Source organism: Vombatus ursinus, unplaced genomic scaffold (genome assembly GCF_900497805.2).
Source record: "Vombatus ursinus unplaced genomic scaffold, bare-nosed wombat genome assembly UNPS02000749.1, whole genome shotgun sequence".
Classification (NCBI taxonomy): Eukaryota; Metazoa; Chordata; class Mammalia; order Diprotodontia; family Vombatidae; genus Vombatus; species Vombatus ursinus.
In genome coordinates, this window is record NW_020940527.1 from 38,689 (window position 1) to 61,926 (window position 23,238).

The following is a 23,238-nucleotide window of genomic DNA, read 5'->3' on the forward strand; positions in this document are numbered from 1 at the left end:
TCCCCCAATATATCAGCTGGGAGTCTAGCTCATACTAGGTCTTCCCCTATCAACCCTGGCACCTCAGTGCTAATCCAACAGTAAGGAATCCAGGAGACAGGTGGCTCCGGAGAACATTCTTCCCCCTTGTTACTCAGAATCCTTTGCCTCGGAAATGAAAGGGTTGCCAAGGGTTCAGTTTCCTGCTTCACTTCTAGCTTAAAAAGGGAAATTTCAATTCAATTGGCAAAGACCAGGCTACCAACTAGCTTCGTAACCCTGGCCAATTCATCCGGGCATTCCTCAGCTCTAAAATGCAGGATTAAAAGATTGCTGAGGCTCAGTAGGGTACAGCCTAACGTCCTGAATTTGGGATGCTGTGGCTTCCCTGGCACTGTTACTGACTACCTGGGCAATATTGGGAGAGTCACGTAATCTCTGTGGGCCTCAGTTTCCCCAGCTGTAAAAAAGGAGTTGAGCTTCTAAGGGCCCTTCCAACTACGGCTCTATGATCCTATTCTGGCTCTAACATTCTGGAATGTTGCTGGGAGCACCAAGGAGGTGCCAGAAGAGTCACTACCTGCTCTCCGGATTGTTGTTGGTTTTTTGTCTTTTTTTAAGGCCTTTAACTTTGTTTTTATTATTTTCATATTTATTCTACACATACATGTAGATACATGCATATATGTATGTGTATAAACACCTACTTGATTCTTCCTCAATTAGAATGTGGAAGGTCCTTGAGAGTAGGGATGGTTTCACTCTTTGTCTTTCTATCCCCAGCACCTAACACAGTGCCAGGCACACAGTGGGTGCTTAATAAAGACTTGTTCATTGACTGGTACAAAGCCTGGTGCTCAGTGCTGCCAAAATAAAGATGAAAAATAATCCCAAAAAAGAGGTGGTAATCTACAAGAGGAAATGTGCCCCATAGGCAGAGGAGAATACAAGGCAGAACGTGAATGGGACAGGGCAGCTAGATGGGCCAGTGGGTACAGCACCAGCCCTGGAGTCAGGAGGAACCGAGTTCAAATCTGGCCTCAGACACTTAATTCTTACTAGCTGTGTGACCCTGGGCAAGTCACTTAACCCCAATTGCCCCCACCCCCAAAAAGCATATGAATAGGACAAGACAAAATCCAGACCAAGTGCTTCAGGGAAACTGAAGCTTGAGATCACTTTTAGTTGAGGGGAAATACAGAAGGGCTTCCTGGCAGAGATGGCCCCTGAGCTGGGCCTTGAAGAAAGAAGTGGGGAGGTTCCAATCAGAAGGAATAGCCTGATCAGCCTATACTAAATCAGGAAACAGCAGGTTAAAAATCAGAGCTAATTGTCTGTTTGGCTACAATGCAGAGTGTATGAAGGAGAATGATGAGAAAACCAATCTAGAAAGGTAGGCTGGAGGCAGATTGTGCAGGCTATGGAGAGATTGTGGTGACAAGGAGCCAAAGAAGGTTTTAGAAAAGGTGAGTAAAAAAAAGAAAAAGAAAAAAAAAGTGGGGCAGCTAGGTGGCGCAGTGGATAGAGCATGGGCCCTGAAGTCAGGAGGACCTGAGTTCAAATGCGACCTCAGACCAAACACTTGTCACTTACTAGCTGTGTGACCCTGGGCAAGTCACTTAACCCCAATTGTCTGGAAAAAAAAAAGAAAAAGAAAAGGTGAGTAACTCCTCAGATCTACACAAAAGGATGGTTACTATGGCAACTGTGGGAAGGGCAGGATTGATTTCTATCTTGACTCCTGGGGTTTCTAGGTTTTCATTTTTTTAACTTTTTTTTTTTTTGAGCCAAATGGAGTTAAGTGACTTGCTAGTGAGTGTCTGAGGCCGAATTTAAATTCAGCTCCTCCTGACTCCAGCCCATGCTCTATTCACTGGGCCATCTAGCTGTGCCAAGATGTCTTCTTAAGAGAAGGCAGGGAAGAGTCATCTAGATCAGGACTTCTTACACTTTTTCCACTCTCCACCCCTTCAGCATTTCTTAAACTGTGAGTCGAGAAGATGGTAGGGCTACTTTCCCCCAGCCTGTGGGGGAGAAAGGAGGAGACCCCTTTCTCTCCATAAAGTCTGGTGACCTCACAGCTTATTAAGGGCCAAAGAATCCAGCCCTCCAAGAATCCTAAAGTTTATTTACATTGGGGTAAAGAGATCTTCCCCCAAACATACTGTACTGTTCCTATCAACCTGACCAATGAAGGCTGTTCCTTAATTTCACTCTGTCCTTTCTAGGGACCCAAGGGTGTCCAGTTCTTTGTCCTAGCCCTGGCTTCCTTCAAGTCTCAGCTAACCTCTGCAAGAAGCCTTAACTAGGGCTCAGCGCCTTCCATCCAACGATTATGGCCAATTTATCCCTGTCTATGCTGTTACACGTGTGAATCTCATCTCCCCCAAGTGAACCATAGACTCTTAGGATTGGAAGGAACTTCGGGGGTCATCTAGAGAAATTCACCCCTGAACAAGAATCCTTTCCAGGACATACTGAACAAATGGTCAGCCAGTCTCTGCTTGAAGACACCCTCCCAGGGAGGGGAAGTCAACTGCCCTCTCCCCAAGGCAGCCCATTCTGCTTTTGGATTGCTCTAATGGCCGGGGAGAAGTTTCTCTTCTTTCCAACAACTACCCATTGCTTCTAGTTTGGTTTCTGGGGTCAAACAACACAAAGCTAATCCCTCTTCTACGAGACCACCCACCACAGACAATTTAGTTTGACAGTTAAGCCATTAGACTACGGTTGGGGAACCTGCAGCCTGCAGGCCACATGTGGCCCTCTAGGTCCTCAAGTGCGGTCCTTTGAATGAAATCAAAGCTTCAAAGGGCCGAACTTTAGAGGGCCACATGTGGCCTGGAGGCCGCAGGTTCCCCATCCCTGCTAGACTGTGAGTTCCTTGAGAGCAGGGGCTGTTTTTTGCCTTTCTTTACCCTGCCAGGCTTAGCACAGTGCCTGGCACTTAATGAACGTTTACTGACACACACACAAGGTTACACAAGCAAGGACTCTAGCTACATATATTTGAACTCTGCACCTTTATCCTTTGGCTCTTTACAGTCCTGTCCTGGGGTGGTCTCAGGCCATTCACTCTCAATAACCACAAAGCAAAGCTGGGGTCCCCCCTGCAACAACGAAAGTCCCTCTCTCCCCAGGGCCCCAGCTGACCTACGGCCTGGAGTTCTCTTAGGTAGCCACCTGGACGGATGACCACTCACCACTTCGCAGGCGAAGGGCTGAGAGCGTGCCATTGTCCTGGGACTCCGGCTCAGCGTCCACTTCGCCGGGGGCCGCCGGACAAGCAGCTGCAGTCTTCAGAGTCACCATCCCTCCGGCCGCCGCTCGGCGTCTCGCGCGGCTCTCCGTTTCAGGAGTCCAGCAGCCAATGGGTCTGCAGCCAGAAGGTGATGCTGGGCAGAAAGGGCCGCGTCAAGGGCTCGGGACGCCGGGACCTAGACACACCCCCACGCAATGCCCGTGGCGTCCGGTAGGTGGCACAGCCGCCCCGCTCGCGCCCGGTCCGCGAGCGGGTCAAGCCCATTTGGCGCAGGCGCGCTGCTGCAGGCGGATGGATCCGGGCTCCGCTTCCTCCGGCCAGGCCTGCGAGCTTCCTTCCAGCTGAGCCGGAGAGGGACTGGGGAGGGGGCGGCCACCGCAGCAGAGGACGCGCGCGCGCGCCGCCACCCTTCCCCCCCTCCCCCCGCCCCGCCCCGCCCCGCCCCACCCCTCCCGCCGCGCTGCCGGGGTGGGGGCAGCAGCAGCCGCCGCCGCCGCCGCCTGCCCTCTAGTCCGGCCCGGGAGCCGTCGATTCTGTCCCTCCCTCCTGCACTTCCCCCCTCCCTCCAGCCCCCTTCCAGCCTGGGCCGCCGGTGCCTGGAGGGCTTGGATTGCCGGGAGCCGCAGCTTTCCCAAATTGAACGTAGTGTGTCGGGGCAGCCCGGGCGGCGAACGCTACATTCCAAAATCGAACCTTGGCGGCGGCGGCGTTCGGAAGCGGAACTCTCCTGGGGCCGCGGCAGCTACATTGTTTCCTCCTCCTCCCTCCGGCTCTTTTCTTCCCTCCCTGACCCGGGCCGCGCGGTGATCCACGTTGCTTGGTCCAGTCGCTAGTCCTCTCTCCTGCCCTCTTCCCGCTCCTTCTTTCCTTCTCCCCCCCCCCCCCCCCCTTGTCCCCCCCCCACTGGGGACGCCCCCCCCGCCCCTTGCTTCCACCCAGCCCCCCGGCCGCATGGACTGTCCCGCAGCCCACTGATGTCGCCGGAGGCGAGGTGGATCGGACCGCAGCGCTCAGACAGAGGTGAGTGCCCAGCTTTCAGGGGCTCTGGCCCCGGCGGCCGAGTCTGGGTGGAGATCGCCAGCCCCGGAACCGACTGGTCCTTGTCCCGCTCCCGCCCTCCCTGCGTCCGCTCCCCTCCCCCACCCGAGGACCGAAAGGGTTTGAATTCTCCCGGGAGTTGCTGTCACCGTAGTAGAACCAGGGAACAAGCCATCTTCTGAGATGGACCCCGGGCCCTTGGGGCAGGCAGGCGAACGGAGCGCCAAGTTTGTGGGCCCCCATTGCCCCGGGGCCTACCAGGGGGTTCGACTGGGGTTTCTGTGGGGACTAGGAAAAACCCCAGTCCTGAGGAGGCTCTGACAAATTCCTCCTCGACAAGCCTTTATCTCCCTCCCCCGAAGAGCTTGGAGCCTCTATCCCGGAATTGGAGGGGCAGGGATGGGGCGGGACCCGGGATAATGCCAGCTTTCCCTCATAGTGGGACTGTTCGGGATGGGCATGTGGCTGTTGGAGGGAGGGAGGAGGAATTAAGCTTCCAGCATGGGGTGGGGTCAGACTGGACCAAGGAGGGGGGGGTGGTGGAGAGAGAAGCCATTTCATCGTCTCTGGGGGTTTTCCAGCACTGCCCAAAGCTCTGTCTTCTCTTCTCCCTTCCATTCCACCCCATCCCCACCCTCTACTCTGTAACCGTGTAACCTGCTGACTGAGCCTGGAGCCTGAAGCCTGACAACAGGGGTGCTCACGCCAGCCTGGGGACAGTGTTCCTTGTTGCCCAGCCTGTAGGCCCTGTGTCCAGCCCATACCTTAGGACTCATGCTCAAGACACCAGAGATTGGGCTGCTCATAGCCAGGACAGGACTTTGGAGGGTTGGTTTCCTTGATTTGGTCCCCACTGAAGAGTGTGAAGAGTATCTCTGGCTGGGGCTGCTCCTAGCCTATGGTTCCCACTAACTGCATCCCTGGGTATCCAGGGAGAGCAGCCTTGGAGACAAAGCCCCCTGTACCACCTAGAGGGAGCTGGTATTGCACATGTGGACTGTATTTCTCCCCTTCCCCACCCCACTTCTGCCTGGGCTCCTTCCCTCAGCGTAGGCCTGTGTTAGACATCGGAGGCCCCCGGTTATCGAATTAGGGCAGAAGGGACCTTAGTGAACATTTAGGCCAACCTCTTTATTTTACTTTGGGGCAAACTGAGGCATGGGGCTTGCCCAAAGTTAGGGTGATAGAATTTAGGACTGGAAGAGAGTTTGGAGGTAATCTAGTCCATCTTCCTCATTTTACAGATGAGGAAACTGAGGCCCAGAAGTGACTTGGCCACAGTCACACATTGAATTACTTCCTAACGCTGGGAGAGGTGTAGCAACCAATAGAAACCAAAATTGTTCCTTCAGCAGGCAGTGGCCAGGACTGACTAAGCCAAGCCCTGAGAGGCTTAACATGTGCTCAGCTGGGCTGCAGATCTAGGCATAGGGAAAAAAGAGGTTTGGAGAAGGCACCCGGCTGCCAGGTTTATGGCTCAGTGGGCTACTGGCCCCAAGGCATTCCTGTCTCTCCCAGACTTGCTTTCTCTTGCTGGGGTCCTGGGCTCTGAAATCTCAGCTGCTTTGGGGACCCAGACCTTGTCTTTCTGTTCTTCAAAGCAGCCATCCTATCAACCAGGCCAAGATGTCTGTGTGTGAGGTGGGGAGTGATTAGAGCTTTTTTGGGGGGGGGGTAACTGTTGAGGTGACCCTTGGTGTCCTTGGCTTTACTTGGAGAGAGCTTTATACATGAGTTGCCCATAGGCCTGGTTGTTCTGGGTGAGAATTCTTCAATCAGGGGTACAGAAGGTAACTAGCAGAACAGGAAGGGTCATGTGGCTAGCTGGGGACTCATGATGTTCAGAAGCCCCACATTTTGTCTTCCCGTTTCCCCCTTGATTTGAGATAATAAGGAAAGCCAGGAAACTTGTGGTGGGGGGAGAACTGGGGGAGATGTTAACTTTCTATTTGAATGCCATCTTCATGCCTGATTGGTCACTAGGGTAGCTTTTGCCCCCCACAAACACTGCCAGCAAGGGAGACACACAAGGGTTCCTTGTGCCCTTGCCATGACCACCTCAGAGTACCTGAATTCCAGGCTCCTAGTGGAGTAGCTGATAGTAGAGTCAGAGAAAAACTTGGAAATTTCCCTGGCAGGAAACCCATCTCAAAGGAGAGTTGGGGTGGTGGGGGAGAAAGGAGTGTGGGGCACTTAACTCTTAAGACACTTTTATCTCCGTCCCCGGTTCACGTCCCAGGGAGAAGAAACAACATTGGCTCTTTTTGAGGCACGGTTTAGAGGTGTCCACACTTGGGTCTTTCGGGACAGAGCTAGGGCCAGCCTTTGCCTTCCTTGGAGGCTGATGCCTTTGCCACCTGATAGCTGGTTCCAGCCTCATTTTCTCCCTCAAAGGAGAGTTGGGGAGAGTCCAGTGTCCAAGCTCAAAGTCATTCAAATCCCTCACTTCCAGTTCTTGTGAGTCTATTCCATGTGGCTCCCTTCCCCCTCCCCGTCTTTCAAGATAATTGCTAGAAGCCTTCCTAAAACTGGTCCTACCCCTCTTTTCCTCAGTGGCCACCATCATCTTTGTTAAGGTTTGGGGATGAGGATCCCAAGCTGAAGGGCCTGAAGGTGGGAATGTTTCCACTTTCCTTCATGGGCCATGTCCTCATCTCCATCCCATCCCCATCGTTTGGGGCCTGTGCTGGAGCCCCTGAGTTCAGTCTAGGACAAACAACCTCCACCGGGGCTGCATTCCATAAATCTGCCCTGCACCCCCTGGATCCCAGGCCATCGTCGTCTTCTAGCTGAAGCTCCTGGTGGAACTCAGCCCTTCTGATCCTGCCAATCTCTCTGTACCTTAAAGTGGCCACATTGGGAGCTTGTGGAAAACTGACTTAAAATACGGGTCGAAGCCTCAGGAGAGGGACAGAGAAGGCGCTGTCTTTCTTCCCCATGCCAGCCCACCAAATAAGATGGGAGATCTGAAATAAAGGGGCTCCCCAGGGGATGCTTACTTGGTCTCATTGGGAAATCCCCATCAGCTTTGTCAAGACTCAGGAGGTCTCCATCTGGGTGTGAGTGCTGGGGCTGCAGAGAAGAAGGAAGTCTTCACCTCTCATTAGCCACTGAAGGGAGGCTTAGGAAGATTCCTTCAGCCAGAGGGACAAAATCTGGGGCCTTGAAGCTGAAACATCTCCAAAGACAGTGTTGTTGATAAGATAACCTAGGAGGACATGAAGTGGACTCTGGACCATTATTAGGATATTCCTCCAGAGCTGCCAGAGGGTAAAGACCTAAGTTGTTCCCTCCATGGGCTGGTGAGAGGACACCCCTCTTCTGCAACTGTGAACTGAGTACTTAACTCCAACTGGTCACAAGGGAAACTGGTCTTGATACTGTGGATGGTTCGATGCAGCCTGTCCTCACGACTGGAGACACATCCCTCTCTGATGGTGGGTCATTTGGGGTTAGCTGGGGCATAGTGTGACTCCTCCAAAGATGGAGAGATCTTCAGAGGTGATTCACGTACCCTCATCACAACCTGGTGAAGTAAGGAAGGGTTAGAGATGATTCCTCTGCCCACCTCCCCATCTTTTATAGCTTGGTCCCAGAAAGGTTAAGTTACTTGCTGGGTGAAACAGAAAGCATCAGAGCTAGGATCCTTCTGACCCTCTTGACTTCTGCTTGTGCCTGGTCTTTGTGCTGGGGCGTGTCCTGGTCCTGACTTAACCTATCCTTCTTCCTGCCCTCCTTGGAGCAGGAGGGAGATTTTTCTCTCTGAGGAATGTTCAGGCTCTTCGTTCCCAGCTATCTCCTTCCTGCTGTCCTGGAGCTTCTTGGGCTGCGCCCAGCCTTTTCCTAAGTAGCAGAGATCCCAGGGGCTGTGTGGAACAAGATGAGAGTCAGAGGCTCAAGAATGGGACTCAGACATCCTAACCAGGGATTTGGTTCCCCTCTCCCACCACCAGCTGTTTCTCTATCTCTTTATGGGTAGGGGGTTGTGGTGGGAACTGTGGTTTTGAGATTTTCTGGGCTAGACCGCATGGATCCCCAAATCAGAGCAAAGAGTTGGAAGGAAGAACAGAAAACCAAGAGGCCCTGGCCTGCAGACAGGGCCTCTTGCTGCCTTCAGCCATCTCTAGTAGGTGACTGTCCCCCTGCTCTTTAAAAGTTACCCCACAGAGAGAGAGTGCATAACCCCACTTGGCCTGTGTTCCATTTCTGTTGTGAGAACCAGCCCTAGAGATGGGCAAGGTGGACAGCCACCTGGGGCAGAAACCACAGGCAGGGACTCAAGGAAAGGAACTTTTCCATCTGATTTTTTACAAGTATGGTTTTCATGCCTGTGGCGTGTAGAGTTGGTTATTATCAGTTAAGCTACATGTGACAGCCTGGAGCCCTCCAGTAGACAATAACCATTGGCCAGCCTTGCCTAGAACTCGGCTCTGCCCTTCATCCCATTGGCCCGGTCGCCTTTGGATCTGCCCTGAGCACGCCTTGCTGCATTAAGAGTCACCTTCTAATCTGCCCTCTGCAGAACTGGAGAGCAGCTGCCAGCATCTTTGTGCCAGACCCCGAGGGACCAGGCTAAGGTGACTTCTGGGTGCTAGTCCCCAAAGAAGTCTCAGCAGCCCTGAGAGCACGTGGGGCCCCCAAGGCCTCGTGGGGCCCAGTGCATAAGAGTTCTGGACTTGGGAGTCAGAAAGGCCTGTGTTCCGATCTTACCTCTGGTGTTTATTGGCTTCGTGTGACTGCAGGCTCGATGACTTCTAAGGTCTATCTAGCCTGATTCTATCTAAATCTAGGATATTCTTTCTTATTGACCCTCTAGAGAGAGGCCACTGATGGGCTGGATCAGTTTGGGGAGCTATGACTCTGGAGCTGTAGCCTTAAAGCCTAGTTTCTAGAACTTTGACCAAAGCACTTCCCTCTGGATATTCTCCCAGGTAGTATCTTCCTTCTCTTAGAAGGCTCAGGTGAGCTATCCTACCTAGTTTGGGATAAGAGGCACCTCCGAGGCTCTGACTAATTCATTAATCAGATTTTTTTTTTTTTTGGACTGGGATAAGGGGTGTGTGGGTGGGTGGATGAGGTCAAAATCCAGTGTGTCCCAGAACTGGATGGGTCAAAGACCATTGTGCCTTAACTAACTGTGTGACTTTGAACAAGTCATTTCCTGTCCCTGGGCCCCCAGTTTCTCCCTTTGTGAAGTGAGTGAGGGTTGATTTCTGAGTTCCCTTTCAGCTATACAGTCCTATAATTATAATGCCCCTCTTCCCAAGGGGCATCCTCCAGTGTCTTCTACCTCAGCCTTCTTTGGGGATTTCCTAGCCTCCTTTGGGGTAGTATGTGAACTAGCTGGCTCCCCCATCCCATCCTCCACCCCACAGATCACTGCCTGCCTGCCTTGGGCTGCCCTCCATGGGCTGGAAATAGAATCTGCTAAGTAACGATTAAAGTCAAATTCGGGCCTAAAAATAAAGTACTGGGAAAGGAAGAGTGAGAGCACATGTGAATGTGCACGGGCCCAAGGGGAGAAGTGGAGCCTCTAGCTGGGGCCCCTCGTATCTGTGTGAAGGGAGAGGGAGGGAACCTCCAAGGGCCACCCAGACCACAAACATGAGCAATTTGGAACAACCATCCTGCCCATCTGGGTGCACTTAATGCTTCTCAGACTTCTTTCCCATTCATTGACCCATTTGATTTTCCCAAGCAACCCAATGTGGTAGACAGGGCAGGTGCTCTCCCCATTTCACAGGTGAGCAAACTGAGGCCTAGAGAAAGAAAGTACCTCATGGTCACATAATAGCTTAATGGGAGAGCCAGAGTTTAAACCCAGTATGTTTTGTTGTTTTCTTTTTTTAGGTTCACAAGCCCTAACTTAAAAACCCCTGTGCTAGATTGGGAGGGGGGGAGTTGCTCAGTGACGGAATCACTGATTCTGAAATCAGAGGATTTGGTTTCGAGTCCCATCTTTGATACTCACTATCTGTCAGACCTTAAACAAATCATTTAACTGATTTAGGCTTCAGGTCCCTCCACTGTAAAATCGCAAAGTTAGACACTGGGGTCTCTGAGGTCCCTCCGGCCTCTCGAGCTGTATTCTTACGGCTGAGTTCCCCGTGGGAGTTCTGAGCCTGGACGAGAAGCCCCCTGCTAACTTATCAGTATCACCTGGAACAAGTCGTTCCCCCCTTTCTGGGATTCGGTCTTCCCATGTGTCAAATGAAGACATTGCACTTGGGTAGCGTTTCCCTTCTTCCTGCCAGCTCTCTAGGCATAACGATGCCAGGCCGGATCAGAGGTGGAGGAGAGAATGGCTCTACCCTGGAAGCAGAGTAATCCCTTCCTGCAGGAAAGCAGGCTCTCTGCCTACCTCTACCAGACTGCGGTAGTGACCTCCCCCGGCTGAGTGCACGATCCCTGAGGACAACCCTGGCTGTCCGGGTGTGGGAGGGGGGAGCTGCTGCCAGGCTGCCCCAGCTCCCCTTTACGGGCCCCCCTCCGCTGACCGCTTTCTGCCTCCCCTTCTGCAGTTTCCCTGCCTGGTTTTAAGGCACAAAGTCCTGGGGGTGGGGACGTTAAGCTGATTTTTAGGTTCTTAGATACTCTGCTCCCGTTGGGGTGAGTGAACAAAGCTCCCTCCTCTTACTCCCCCCAACTCCAGTTCCAGCCTAGAAAACTGGGGGAGAGGAGGAGGGAAGTGGCCCGCAGCTTGCTGCTTTCCAGCCCTCACTTAAGCCAAGGCCTCTGCTCAGATTCTGACCTTCTGGATCTCTTAGCCTCTGGGTGGGGCTAGGGGGAATCCTGCCTGGGTCTTCTCCCTTTCCATCCCGATGCCTCCCCCATTTTGGAGACAATTCGGTGAATCCCCCGGATTTCCCCTAGGTCCTGATGACCAGCTGGGGTGCCAAATTCTCCCATTGTTGTTTTCACTCCACACGTGGCCCAGTTAGGCCCTGGAGGGGGTGGGGATAGGTTTGGAGAGGGAAATAGAAGAGAAGACTAGATGCTGCCCTGGGGAATTCAGTGTAGTTGGGGATTCGCACAGAAAATAACTAGAGAGCTATCTGTGGAAGTGCTTCCCTCTCCAGGAAGGGAGAGGGGCCTATGAACTTCCAAGGATTCCCGGAAGAGATGGCCCTTGAGGTCTGCTTTTGAAGACTGAATAGGCTTTATCTAAATCAGAGAATCTCAGAGTTAGAAGGGACATCATCTAGTCTTAGCATCTTCTTTACAGATTGGGAAACTGAGGCCAGGTAAAGTGAATTGCTCCCAGTCACAGTTATTTAGCGGTAAGTAAAAGATTACAGCGAGGAGCTTTGTCAGGTATTTTTTTTTCAAGTATTTATTAAGGTACACAATGCTAAGCACTGGGAAAGCAAAAACCAGTCCCCACTCTCAAGGAATTCACAGTCTAATGAAAGAGACAACATGCAAACAACTCGAGACAAGATCTAGGCAGGATAAATTGGGGATAATCTCAGAGGGTTAATTTAGGTTAACCTTAACTGAGAGTCAGGAGGACTGGGAAAGGCTTCTGGAGTGAGATTGGAAGGAAGGCAGGATGTACAGATGAAGAAGGAGAGCATTCTGGGTATTGGGGAGAGCCAAGGAGATGTCTCCAGGGGGAGTTAGTGTCCCTGGACCACAAAGGGGAGAAAGGTGTAAGAAGACTGAACAGGAGGGGCCAGGTTGTGAAGGGCTTCACAAGTTCTGCAGGATTTTATATTTGATCCCAGTGATAATAGGGAACTACTGGAGTTTATCGAATGAGCGGATGATCAGAGGTGCGCTGTAAAAAGATCACTTGGACGGCTGAGTGGGGGATGGAATGGAGTGGGGAGAGACTGGGGGTGGGCAGACCCCCTAGTAGGCTATTGCCATAGTCTGGGCAGGAGGCAAAATAAAGGCCTGCACCAGTGCAGTAGCAGTGTCAAAGGAGAGAGGCTGGTGTGTAGGAGAGATATCACAGAGAAGGAAATGATAGAATTTGGCAACTGATTGGATGGATATGGGGGGAAGAGTGAGGGGTCGAGGGCGGCACCTAGCTTGTGAGCCTTGGTGATTGGGACAGTGGTGGTCACCTCAGCAGTAATCAGGCAGGTTAGGAAGAGGGGAAGATTTGGGGAGGAAATATGATGAGTTGAGTTTAAGACGTCTATGGAACACATCATCCAGTTCCAGATGTCCGAATCCTGTGTTCTCCTCAGAGGCTAGTCATTCAATCCAACCCAACAGGATTTAAGTACCTACCGCACTGTGTGCAGCATAGTGTCAAAGACTCAACATACACAAATCCCACCCCCAAGGAATTTATATTCCACTAGTGATCTCTGCTGGGCTCTGCCCCGGAGCTGGGGCTAGCAAGAGGTGGCTAAGCATAAAATGTGTTGCACGTTATTTTTAACTTTGGAAGCCTTCTTGGCTTAGGTGTGTAATAACTTGTCTTTGCTGAGCTTAGGGGGATGTGGGGAAAGAAAGTCAACAGTATGTCCAATAAGTAAACCTTTATTAAGCACTCGCATGTGCCAGGCACTCCACTGAGCTGGAAATTCAAAGAAGGGGAGAAAAACAACAGCCCCTTTAAGAGTGATTATATTCCCTATGGGAGAGACAATTGGTACCCATTTAGGTATGTCCATGATGTGTAGAGAGTAGATGGAAAGTAGTCTGAAAGTGAAAGGGGGAACCAGGGCAGGCCTTCTGCAGAAGGTGAGCTTTGAACTGAGGCTCGAAGGAAGACAGGGAAACTAGAGCTGGAGGTGAGGAGGCAGAGCACGCCACCTTAGGGTGTGATGGAGCCAGCGGCTTCACTTTAGCAAGAATAAATCAACTCTTGGTTCTCTGTAATGGGAGGCAGTGTCCTATCATGGCAAGAAGGTTTGACAGGCAGACAGACCCAGGTTCACTTGGGCTTTGGCCTCTGTTCCTTTGCAGCCTGAACAATAGGGCTGATAGACATAATTCAGATGTCTCACACCTCGGCCAAGTGGTTTCCTCAGTTGGCCAGCAGGCAATTATGTGGTAGGTGCTGGGGACAAAGATAAAAAGTCCTGGCCTCATAGAGTTTCTGTGATTTGTTAGGGGAGACAACTTATGTATATGTCAGAAGGGGGGGTCACAGCAGCAGGGCTAATCAGGAAAAGGCTTCGTGTAGGGGGTGGGATTTGAGCTGAGCTTTGAAGGAATCTGGGAATTCTAGAAGAGAAAGTGCATTCCTGGCATAAGGGGTAGCCAGTTCAAAGGCCTGTAGGGTTGGATCAGAATGACCTGGTAGGTTCCTTACACAGGACAGGGAACTATATACAACCCAGGTTTTTTGACTCCCAGGCCAATGCCCTTTCTGCTAACCCCAAGCCTGGGCACCTGAAGAATAAAGACCTATTCCACCCATAGAGGGGCGGAGGACCAGAGAGCTGGTTAGATTAATAGACCTCTAAGGGGTCCCATGCCACTCCAGTCATTCCCACACTGTAGGATTAGTTTGCTGGGTTGGTCTACAGGCTTGGGAAGGTTTATGAAAATGTAGGCAAATGGAGATGCAAAGGCATTTAGGCCTGAGCCTGGAGACTTGGAGCCTGGGATCACCATTTCAGGTAAAGGGGGTGTGTGGGGAAGGGGGAGCACAGTACTCTCACCTCCTGCTGGCTTGGGCCCCAACACCTCTACTTTCTCCCTCCCCCAGGGTTTCGTTTGGTAGTGCAGGGTACCTCGCACTGTGCTGCGTGCTAGCCTGGGCCCAGCCGCCCTGCGCGGAGCTGAGCTCCGGCTCCACTCCTCTCCCAGGCCCGGGCAGGGCGGGGCACTTCTCCCCAAGGGCCTGGCCGTCTCGGTAATTAGGCGCTGAAGCAGTAGTTAAAATACCTTTCTGGGCCGGTAGGGCCGAGCTGTGCGCGCTGCAGCTCAGCCCCGATGGGGGAAGGAGGAAGGAAGGAAGGGAGAGATCGAGGAAAGGCCTGCAGTCTCCCAGCGGGGACGGACCGAAGCAAGTATGTGCATACAGTTTTTATTTTTAATGAATTCGAAGAAATGCCCTAATGTCCGGTTGAAAACGGTTTTTTCCTAGACACCAGGTTTTAAGAAAAAGCCTCAGGGAGCTGGCTGTCGGAAGAAGCTAGCCTGGGATTTCCCCACCTCTAGAAGATTATATGATCTCAGTTTGCCTAGCTGTGAAATGGAGGGGTGGGGGGGTGGCTAGCTCCAATCCTCCCATTAGTATAATTAGGGGATGGAGTCTGGCCTGAGGGGAAGGAGCCCCCTGGGTTTTAGCCCCTATTCAGGAACTAATTTATGAACTTGACCCAGTGGCTTTGGTTCCCAGGCTGTCTTCCTTGGCTTCCACTTCTAGCAAATGGGTGGATCATAAAATTAGCCCTGCCGGCACCTCCCAGTGGCTGCTGTGAGGACTCAAAATATCGTGATCCTGGCAGATCTCTGAATCTCTCTGAACCTCAGGCTCCTCTTCTATAGAATAGGAATAATTTTATTTGTGGCATTTGCCTCCCGGTGTGGTGAGATACTGTCTATCAAGAACTTTGCACACTTAACCTTGTATCTATAAAAGGCAGGGGTTGTTATTATTTTTCGTGCAATCACATACCCCTTTGTATCTTAGTTACTCGTAGCCTCCTGCCTGCAACCCATACCCTCCACCCCTATTCAGCTCATCTGGGACCTTTACCTTTCTATCCCGAGGACCCAAGTGTCTGGACTTTAGTAGGTGCTTAATGTTTGCTGAGCCTTTTAAGGGAGTTCTTGTGAAGAACTCAGAGAACCGATTAAAAAGACCTCCTGTAGATGTCAGATTGGTAGAACCACTGTATGGGACCAAATATTGACAATTCCTCACTTCCTTAGCCCCCAAGATCCCAACCCTGCATTAAGGTTATTAAGTCGGGAATAAAGTTTCTAATTGGTGTCTTTTTTCAGCGTATCCATCTATATGATTTCTTTTAAAAAGATCCCCCCTGGAGAGGTTGAATTTCCCACTTCCCACCTGTAGGACCTTGTTTGGGCAGGTCACCCTTTGGGGTGCAGTTTCCTCATCTAAGTCAGGTCCACGAGCATTGTAAGTACCCAAGGGTCAGACACTGAGAGGCCAAACAGCACCTTCCCTAGAGAAGCCTCCAATTTCTCTAATAAACAGCATTTACTGGATAATTTGGAGATCATCTCAAAGGGTTGTAAAATGGAGAGGTTGACAGCATGGCTTCTGAGTTCTCTCCCAGTTCCAAATCTCTGATCCCAGGATTTTATTTGACTGGTCTCCAGTGGCCCGAGGGCCCAAGACCAGAGGGCAGAACAACTACCTTTCTATTCAGGTGAGAGAGAATAAGAGAGACACCCAGATCTGGGAGGTTCATTTAACTACCTTGGAAAAAGTGGCTTGTATAAATAAATGCCTGGCCAGTCATCTCTTATTATTGTGATTATTTGATTGCTGTTGAACTAGCTGAACTGAACGGAGTGGTTGGCACGCCCTGCCCTGGGGCCTCCGTGCTACTGTTTCCAAGATGCAGTTCAGCTTTTTAGCACCTCCTGTGTGCTCACCTGGCCTGGCTTGCCCAGCCTAGCCCAGGCCTGGGCCAGGTATGCTGAGAGGGAGCCCACCTGCCTTATTATCCCAGCTGCTTAAAGCCATCCCTCTCCACTGTCAACAGCAGGGGTTTGGATTCAGTCAAAGGGCCACACTTGAGGACCTAGAGGGCCATGTGTGGCCTTCACAGGCCGCAGGTTTCCCACCCCTAGTCTACAGGATCAGCTTAAGACTTGTTTCTTCTGTGGCTGTTTCCACAGTCTGGGCTGACCCAATGGCTCAAGCCATCTCTGATGACTACAGAGATCAAACCAGCCTCGTGGCTCCCTCAGTGGCCTCTTTGTTCTGGGCTTTCCCTCTTCCAAGAATGCCCTCCCTCCCACCATTTCTGCCTGTCCTTCACGGGCTAGCTCCTGCCTGCCTCATCTCCTCCAGGAAGCCTCTTCAGGGAACCTCCCCAGCCCCACACTGATCTTTTTTTGGGGGTGAGGGGGTGCTGTGCCCTTTAGAACCCATCCTAGCATTTAGTCCTTGGTATACACAGTGCTCTGGATGACAAATCACAGAGGTGTGACTTCAGGGCTCAGAGGGGCCTTAGAACAGGAGCTCTTCCCACCTTGGGGTCTTAGACCCCTTTGACAATGTGTGCTGAAGTCTGGGCCTCTTCTCAGAATCTTGGTTTTAAATGCATAAAATACATTGGATTACAAAGGAAACCAAATATTATATTACAGTTACATTATTATGATCATTGTAATATATTGTTAGATATTTTATGTTACCATAAAATATGATTAAAAACAAACAAGTTCATATACTCCAGATTAAGAACTCCTCCCTGAGAACATAGAACTTTAGGACTAGAAGAGACCTAAAGAACATAGGCTATTCAATTTAGTAAATATCTTAGAATGTAGAATATTAGATCTGGAAGAGACCCTAAATGTAATCAAGTTTAACCTAATTTTTCAGAAGAGGAAACTGAGGCTCAGAAAAGGAAGTGACATAGATCTACCAGTCTTATCTCTGAGGTAGGATTGTCTTTTCTGTATCTAGGCTCTGACACTTAAAAAGAATAATAATAATCAGAGTAATAATAACAGTAGCTTGTATTTCTACAGCAATATAAGGTTTGCAAAGTACTTTACAGATATCTCCTGTGATCTTCACAACAACCTTGGGAGGTAGGTGCTATTATTATCCTCATTTTACAGATGAGGAAACTGAGGTAGTCAGGGTAAGTGACTTGGCCAGGATCACATAGATTTGAACTTCAGATTCAGTGCTGTATCTGCTATACTTCCTAGCTATCCACAAGTTCCCTCGGCAAGGATGGTGTGTCTTCTAGTCCAGCTGCAGGAGCCACTGGGCTCATCTTAAGTGTTCAGTGAGCACTTGCTGATGAGTTAATGAGCAGAAGACCTGTCTCTGCCCTCAGGAAGCTGACATTTTCACTGGGGAGAACAGGAGCCACGTTGACAGGTAGAAAATAGGACAGCACTGCTTTTGTGCCCAGCGGAATGGTGGTGATGGCCACAGTAAAGGGGAGGGGGCCAAGATTCACGGTGAAAGAAGACAGTTTGAACCTGCCATCCTGTTGCCAGACTGGCTGTAAGAGACAGCCTTAACAGCGTGGCAAGGATGAGTGGGCCTGTTGAGGACAGGGCTGTACCCATATACAGGCATTGGGCCATTTGAGGACTCCCAGGTGAAGATGGATTACCCCCCACTCCCTCTGCCAGCCCTGGCTTCATGCTGAGGTGCTCCATAACTATTTCTGGGACCCCATTAGGATCTAATTCCTACCAATACCTGCTTTGAGGTGCCTCTGCCTGAATTTACAAAGTACCCACCCCACCCCCCCTTCTGTTCACTTCCCTTTTCAGCTGGTATTTTTAGACTCGTGTAAACAGCCGCCCAGTGGCTCCCACGCCCCACTAGACAGGGCTGAGCTTGGGGTGGGGGAGTAGAGGGTAGGGAGCTGGGCTCAACACCTCATGTCCCCCTTCCCTTCAACATCTGCCTGGTTTTCTGGGATCTCTGGCTGGCTTCTCTTCCTTGGGCCCTCTGGGTAGCTGGGACCACACCCCTTCAACCCCCTGTACCCACATTCCTTGCTTTCAGCCATCCCATCTTCTTCCCCTAGGAGCCCAGACCTTCTAAGAAAGGGCTGCTTGATGCCGTAGCCACTGACCTCAGAGCAGACGGCACAATGCCCGGCTTGTTCCCCTGGACCTCGACACACAGAGAGGCCCCTTTTCTGAGTCAGGGGCTGCCCCAACCCCAATCCCCACCCTCCCCTCAGGGAGCACCCCCAGGGCCTGCTGGGAATTGTAGTTTGGGGGCCCACCCCATCCCACATCCCCTCCCATTGGTCCCAAGGGGGTGTGACAGCTGCTTCCAGGAGTTAAATATAGCAGTTCAACCACAGAAGGGTACATTCAGAATGGAGGCTCTGGAGGAGGAGGAGGAGGAGAAGGTATTGCTGGGAGCTCTGCCCATATGGCTTCTCTTCCAGTCCTGGTCTTTCTGGTGGAGCTCACTGTTACCTCTCCCTCTCTGACTCTGGATCCCAGAAGACCCCTGGCCTGCTCAAACAGGAGGAGGAGGGGCAGCCTGGGGACGCTTCCCTTGAATGAGTGGGGCCCCATCCCTGGAGACCAGGCCACAAGACTGAGACTGAAAGTGTCTTGAGAGACAGTTGTGATGTAATCATCACTTCCTTTCCTATAACCCTTGACAATTTTTAATCAGTCAACAAGCATCTATGTAGGGCTCGCTCTATGTGTCAGGCATTTTACTAAGTCATGAGACTACAAAGAGAGGCAGAAACCCGTACCTGCCCTCAAGGAGCTCACGTTCTAATGGGGGGGGGACACACAACATGGAAAGAACTAGCAACATACAAGCTGTCCCTTCTGTCCATGGAAGGTAAGATCAGAGGAGAAGGTATAGTTGTTACTCAATCTTGTCCAACTCTTTGTGACCCTATTTGGGGTTTTCTTGGCAGAGATACTGGAATGGTTTGCCATTTCCTTCTCCAGCTCATTTTACAAATGAGGAAACTGAGGCAGACGGTTACATGACTTGCCCAGGGTCACACAGCTAGTAAATGTCTGAGGCCATATTTGAACTCAGGAAGATATGCCACCTAGCTGTCAACTAAAATTCTGTCTTCTACAGAAGCCTTCCCCACCCTCTCCTAATTCTACTGCTGGCCCTCTGTTAATTATTTACTATTTACCCTGTATCTAACTTACTTTGTATTTATTTGTTTGCATGTTGTCCAACACCCACCCACCCCTTTGATTGTAAACTCCTTGAGGGCAGGCACTGTCTTTTGCCTGTTTTTGTGTGTCCCCTGCACTTAGCATTGGTGCCTGGCTTAATGTTGATTGATAGCAGCTGGGGGTTGGGGGTGGGTAGGGTGCAGGATTGGACCTGGAAAGGCCTCCTGAGGGTAGATTTGAGCTGAACCTTGAAGGAAGCCTGGAGAGGCAGAGCATTCCAGGCGTAGGCGGCAATCAATCGATTGTGGAGGATATGGAAGGGGCCAGGCTTCCACACAGAGATCTTATGTTTGATCCTGGAGATAATGGAGGACCTCGAGGGCAGGGGGTGACATGGCCAGACCTTCGGTTTAGGAAAATCACTTTGGCGGCCTAGCTGGAGGGTAGATTGATGGTGGGTTGCCATTTAGATAGTTGAGATGGAGAGGCCAGTTAGAGGCTGTTGCTATAGTGCAGGAAAGGTGATGAGGGGCTGAACCAGGGGGGTGGTTGTGAGTGGAGCGTCACAATAACCCCATAGAACCACCCCATAGGGTAGGGAGTGCAAATGTCATCTCCATTTTATGTGGTGAAATGGTGTCCCAGAGAGGCCAAAAGACTGACCTCCCAAGTCTCTTAGCTGATGAAGGGCAGAGCCAGGGACCTGAACCCTAGGCTCTCCCCAGCAGCAAATCCAGTGTTCTTTTTACTACCATTCCAGGTCTTCCTAACTAGCCTGAGAGTCCCCTGAGGGCAGGGAGGTGTCTGGAATCCTTTGTTTCCTTCCCGGATTTTCCTTCCTTTGATAGGTTGGGACTGTTGGCTTGCCAGTGATTGAGGGACTCATCTTTCAAGAGGCAGGATCCTTCCTGGGATCCGGATTCCTAGGGGCCTGAGTCAGGAGGAGAGGGAGGGATCTACAGCTGCTGGTGAGAGGCAGTGAAGAGAGGGAGTATTTGCCAGCAGAGAGCTCAGGAGGCTGGGGCTGATTGGAGCAGTTCTGGGACCTCTGGGTATGGGCAGCCCTTTTCCTTTGCCTGTGAGTACAGGGAATTCTGGACACTGAGTACTTGCTGCACACCTGGGCGGCAGTTGGCTGACTTGATGGTGGGATCCATCCCCATTTTGCAGATAGAAAAGTTGAGTAGTAAAGTGACCTGTTTTGGGGGGGTTGTGGTGCTAGGTGGAATGTGACAGAGCTGAGATTTGAAGGGGGAACTCCTGCTTTTTTCCACAACACCCTATCTCCCTGTCCTGATGGCATGGACTCAGCAGAGGACTGATGTGACTCCCATTCCTTCTGGCAGCCACTGACCGACTCCATAATCTTGAATGAACCACTCTTTGGGCCCCAGTTTGCCCATCTGTCAAATGGTTGTTGTTGAGTCCTTTCATTTGACTTGTTGTGACCCCTTTTTGGAGTTTTCTTAGCAAAGGTACTAGAATGGTTTGCCATTTCCTTCTCCAGTTCAGTTTTACAGATAAGGAAACTGAGGGTTGAGTGACTTGACCAGAGTCACACAGCTAGTATCTTGAGGCCACATTTGAACTCAGGTTTCTTGACTCCAGGCCTGGTGCCCTATCCACTGTGCCACCTCGCTGCCCTTGTCAGATAGGTTTAAGCATAAATGCATACCCGGCTGATCGGGTGAAAATGGATTCGGCGCCTTTGGCATGCAGGGCACTGCTGGGCACACAACAGATGTGAGAGATAGCATCTGTGCCTTTGAAGAGCCTGCCACCCGCCATCTAGTTGAGAGAACAGGCGTATATCAACTGCACATGTAAAAGATGGGGGAGAGGCATGATTAGATAACAGGTCATGTGGAAAAAGATCTGGGGTTTTTAGTGGGCCGCAAGTTGGATATGACTCAACATTGTGACACGACAATCTAGCAAGCAGAGGCCGATTAAAATCCCTGCTGCCTGTAGAGGCCTAGTATCTGCAGAACGAAGGAGGTTAGTTTCCTGTACCAAACCCCAAGCAGACCCTGCCCAGACCATGTTGTCAGTTGAAGGTGCCACATTTTAGGGATCCCCAGAGGGGAGGGTGGTGAGGGGGCTGGAGACTTCACTGTGAGAGGGTCAGCTGAAGGAATGAATGATGCTTCCCTTGGAGAAGAGAAGACTTGGGGGAGGGGGGATAATAGCTAAATAGTGGAAGGTTTGTTGCTGGAGGAAGGATCAGATCCTGGGGAGGGGACATTGGCCCCAGGGTAGAACTAGTGGCTTGGGGGAGAGGTGGTGAAGAGTCAAGACTCCTGACAATTAGAGTGGGCTGCCTGTTGAGGTACTGAGTTCCAGTCCTTTCACTGGAGAAGGACCTTTGTACAATGGAGAGGGTCCATCCAAACTGGATGGAGGCCAGTTTGGTTAATAGGTCTAATACGGAGCAGTTGAAGGAACTGGGGATATTTTGGCAGAAGAACAAAACCCAGTGAGGACAGGATAAGGGTTCCAGTATTTGGGGGGCTGTCCTTTGAGAGAGGGATCGGACTTGTTCTTGTGAATGACAAAGAGGCAGATAAAGGCCTTGGGTTGTTGTTCAGTTGTTTTAGTCATGACCCCATCTGGGGTTTTCTTGGCAGAGATACCCAAGTGGTTTGCCATTTCCTTCTCCAGCTCATTTTGCAGATGAGGAAACTGAGGCAACAGGGTTAAGTGACTTGCCCAGGGTCACACAGTAAGTATCTGAGGCCAGATTTGAACTCACGAAGATGAGTCTTCCTGACTCCAGGCCCAGTGCTCTGTGCATTCTAGGCGCCACCTAGCTACCCCAAAGGGCTCAGTATCAGGAAGTAATTCCTAACAATTTGAGTGGTCCAAAAGTAGCATGGGCTATCTTGGGTGGTAGTGAGCTCCCTGACATTGGAGGTCTTCAAGAAGAGGCTGGCTGGCTGTCAGGAATATCATATGGGGGATTCCTGTTTGGGTTTGACTAGTGGGGGCTGGGTGATATATATATATTTGGGTGTTATGGTAATAACAGTCAAGAGACTGGCTCCCCCTGAGACCAGAAGCCAACCAGTCTCCTCATTCTCTGGAGGTTCCTTGGACGTAGGAAGTGTGCCGGAGCACATCTAGTGCAATTTGGAGAAACTGAGGCACAGAGAAGTAATTTTACCTAAGGTTATCCAAACAATGACAACAGAATTTGCACCTGGTTCTGTGCTCGCTCTCGCTCTCTCCCTTTCTCTCTGTCTCTCTGTCTCTCTCTCTCTCTCTCTCTCTCTCTCTCATATGAATAGACAAGCATTCCACCAGTGAGGTAGAGGTTAATAAGACTAATAGTGTTCTTGAGGGAAGCTAGGAGCCAGGAAGCCCTGGGTTCGAGCCCTGTCTCTGACCCACACTGTTTGGGGTAGGTCTGTGAAGCCTTTAGTGTTCTAGGTATCTCTCTCAGACATGGCAGAGGGTGGTGACCATTGTTGGGAACAGGACTTTCCTCACCTGGGAATCTCTATGCCAGGAAAGTCACAAGCCCATCCTTAGTAGTAATTGTGTCCCAGTGTGTGGTCCCTGGCGCCGTGGAAGCACAGCTTGGATGGATGAGCCATGCCTTGGTCTAGTAACCAGAGCCCCCCACCCCAGGGTCGCAGGCTTCCTTCCTCCCCGCCTGCTTGGGGCAGCCCATGTGACTCCTTCACCTGCCAGCAGGGGAGGCTTCAGGGGCCTTCCCTGAGTGAGACTGAGCTGCCCAAGGGCTCCTCGACAATTCTTTGTTCCCCATTCCCTTTGCTGGATAACAGGCATCCGTCCTAGGAGTCTCCCTTTAGCTCCAGGATCTTAACCTCAGTGGTTCCTTCCACTCCTCTCTTTCCTCTTTGGTGGAGTGCTGGAGAACTTTCTCTTGGAATAGAGTACCACCTTTAAGGAAAACAAATGGACATGTTGGCCCTGTATGGTATCAGCATGCCTCATTCTGTATCGGTAGGCCACCACCTCTCCGAGGTGGAGATGGGAGGTATACTCCCCGGATGGTCCACCACATTTATTAAGTCCCCACTGTGTACCAGGCATTGTACTAGTCACAGCCAGTCAGGGTGTTGATCGGTTTTTTAAAGCTTTCCTGAGTTGTTTTAATCACTGTTTCTTTTGAAGTCAGTGGATTGCCTCAGAGAATCTAGTTAGCCCAGGGAGCGGTGGGCAGTCTGGTGGGACTGCTC

The 23,238-nt window shown here is 51.1% G+C and overlaps 1 protein-coding gene across 2 annotated transcripts in view; it reads left to right on the top strand.

The window, feature by feature from the left end:
* The first annotated feature begins 3,735 nt into the window (after positions 1 to 3,735).
* The window catches only part of CSK (C-terminal Src kinase), a 34,095-nt gene continuing 14,592 nt past the window's right edge, over positions 3,736 to 23,238 (top strand). The window contains exon 1 of one of the 2 annotated variants that reach the window (XM_027858192.1): positions 3,736 to 4,261. The gene's annotated coding sequence lies outside the window, so the exon portion shown is untranslated. Of the gene's footprint in view, positions 4,262 to 14,235; positions 14,257 to 23,238 lie in introns of those variants that run through there. The other variant, XM_027858200.1, reaches the window with a different exon arrangement.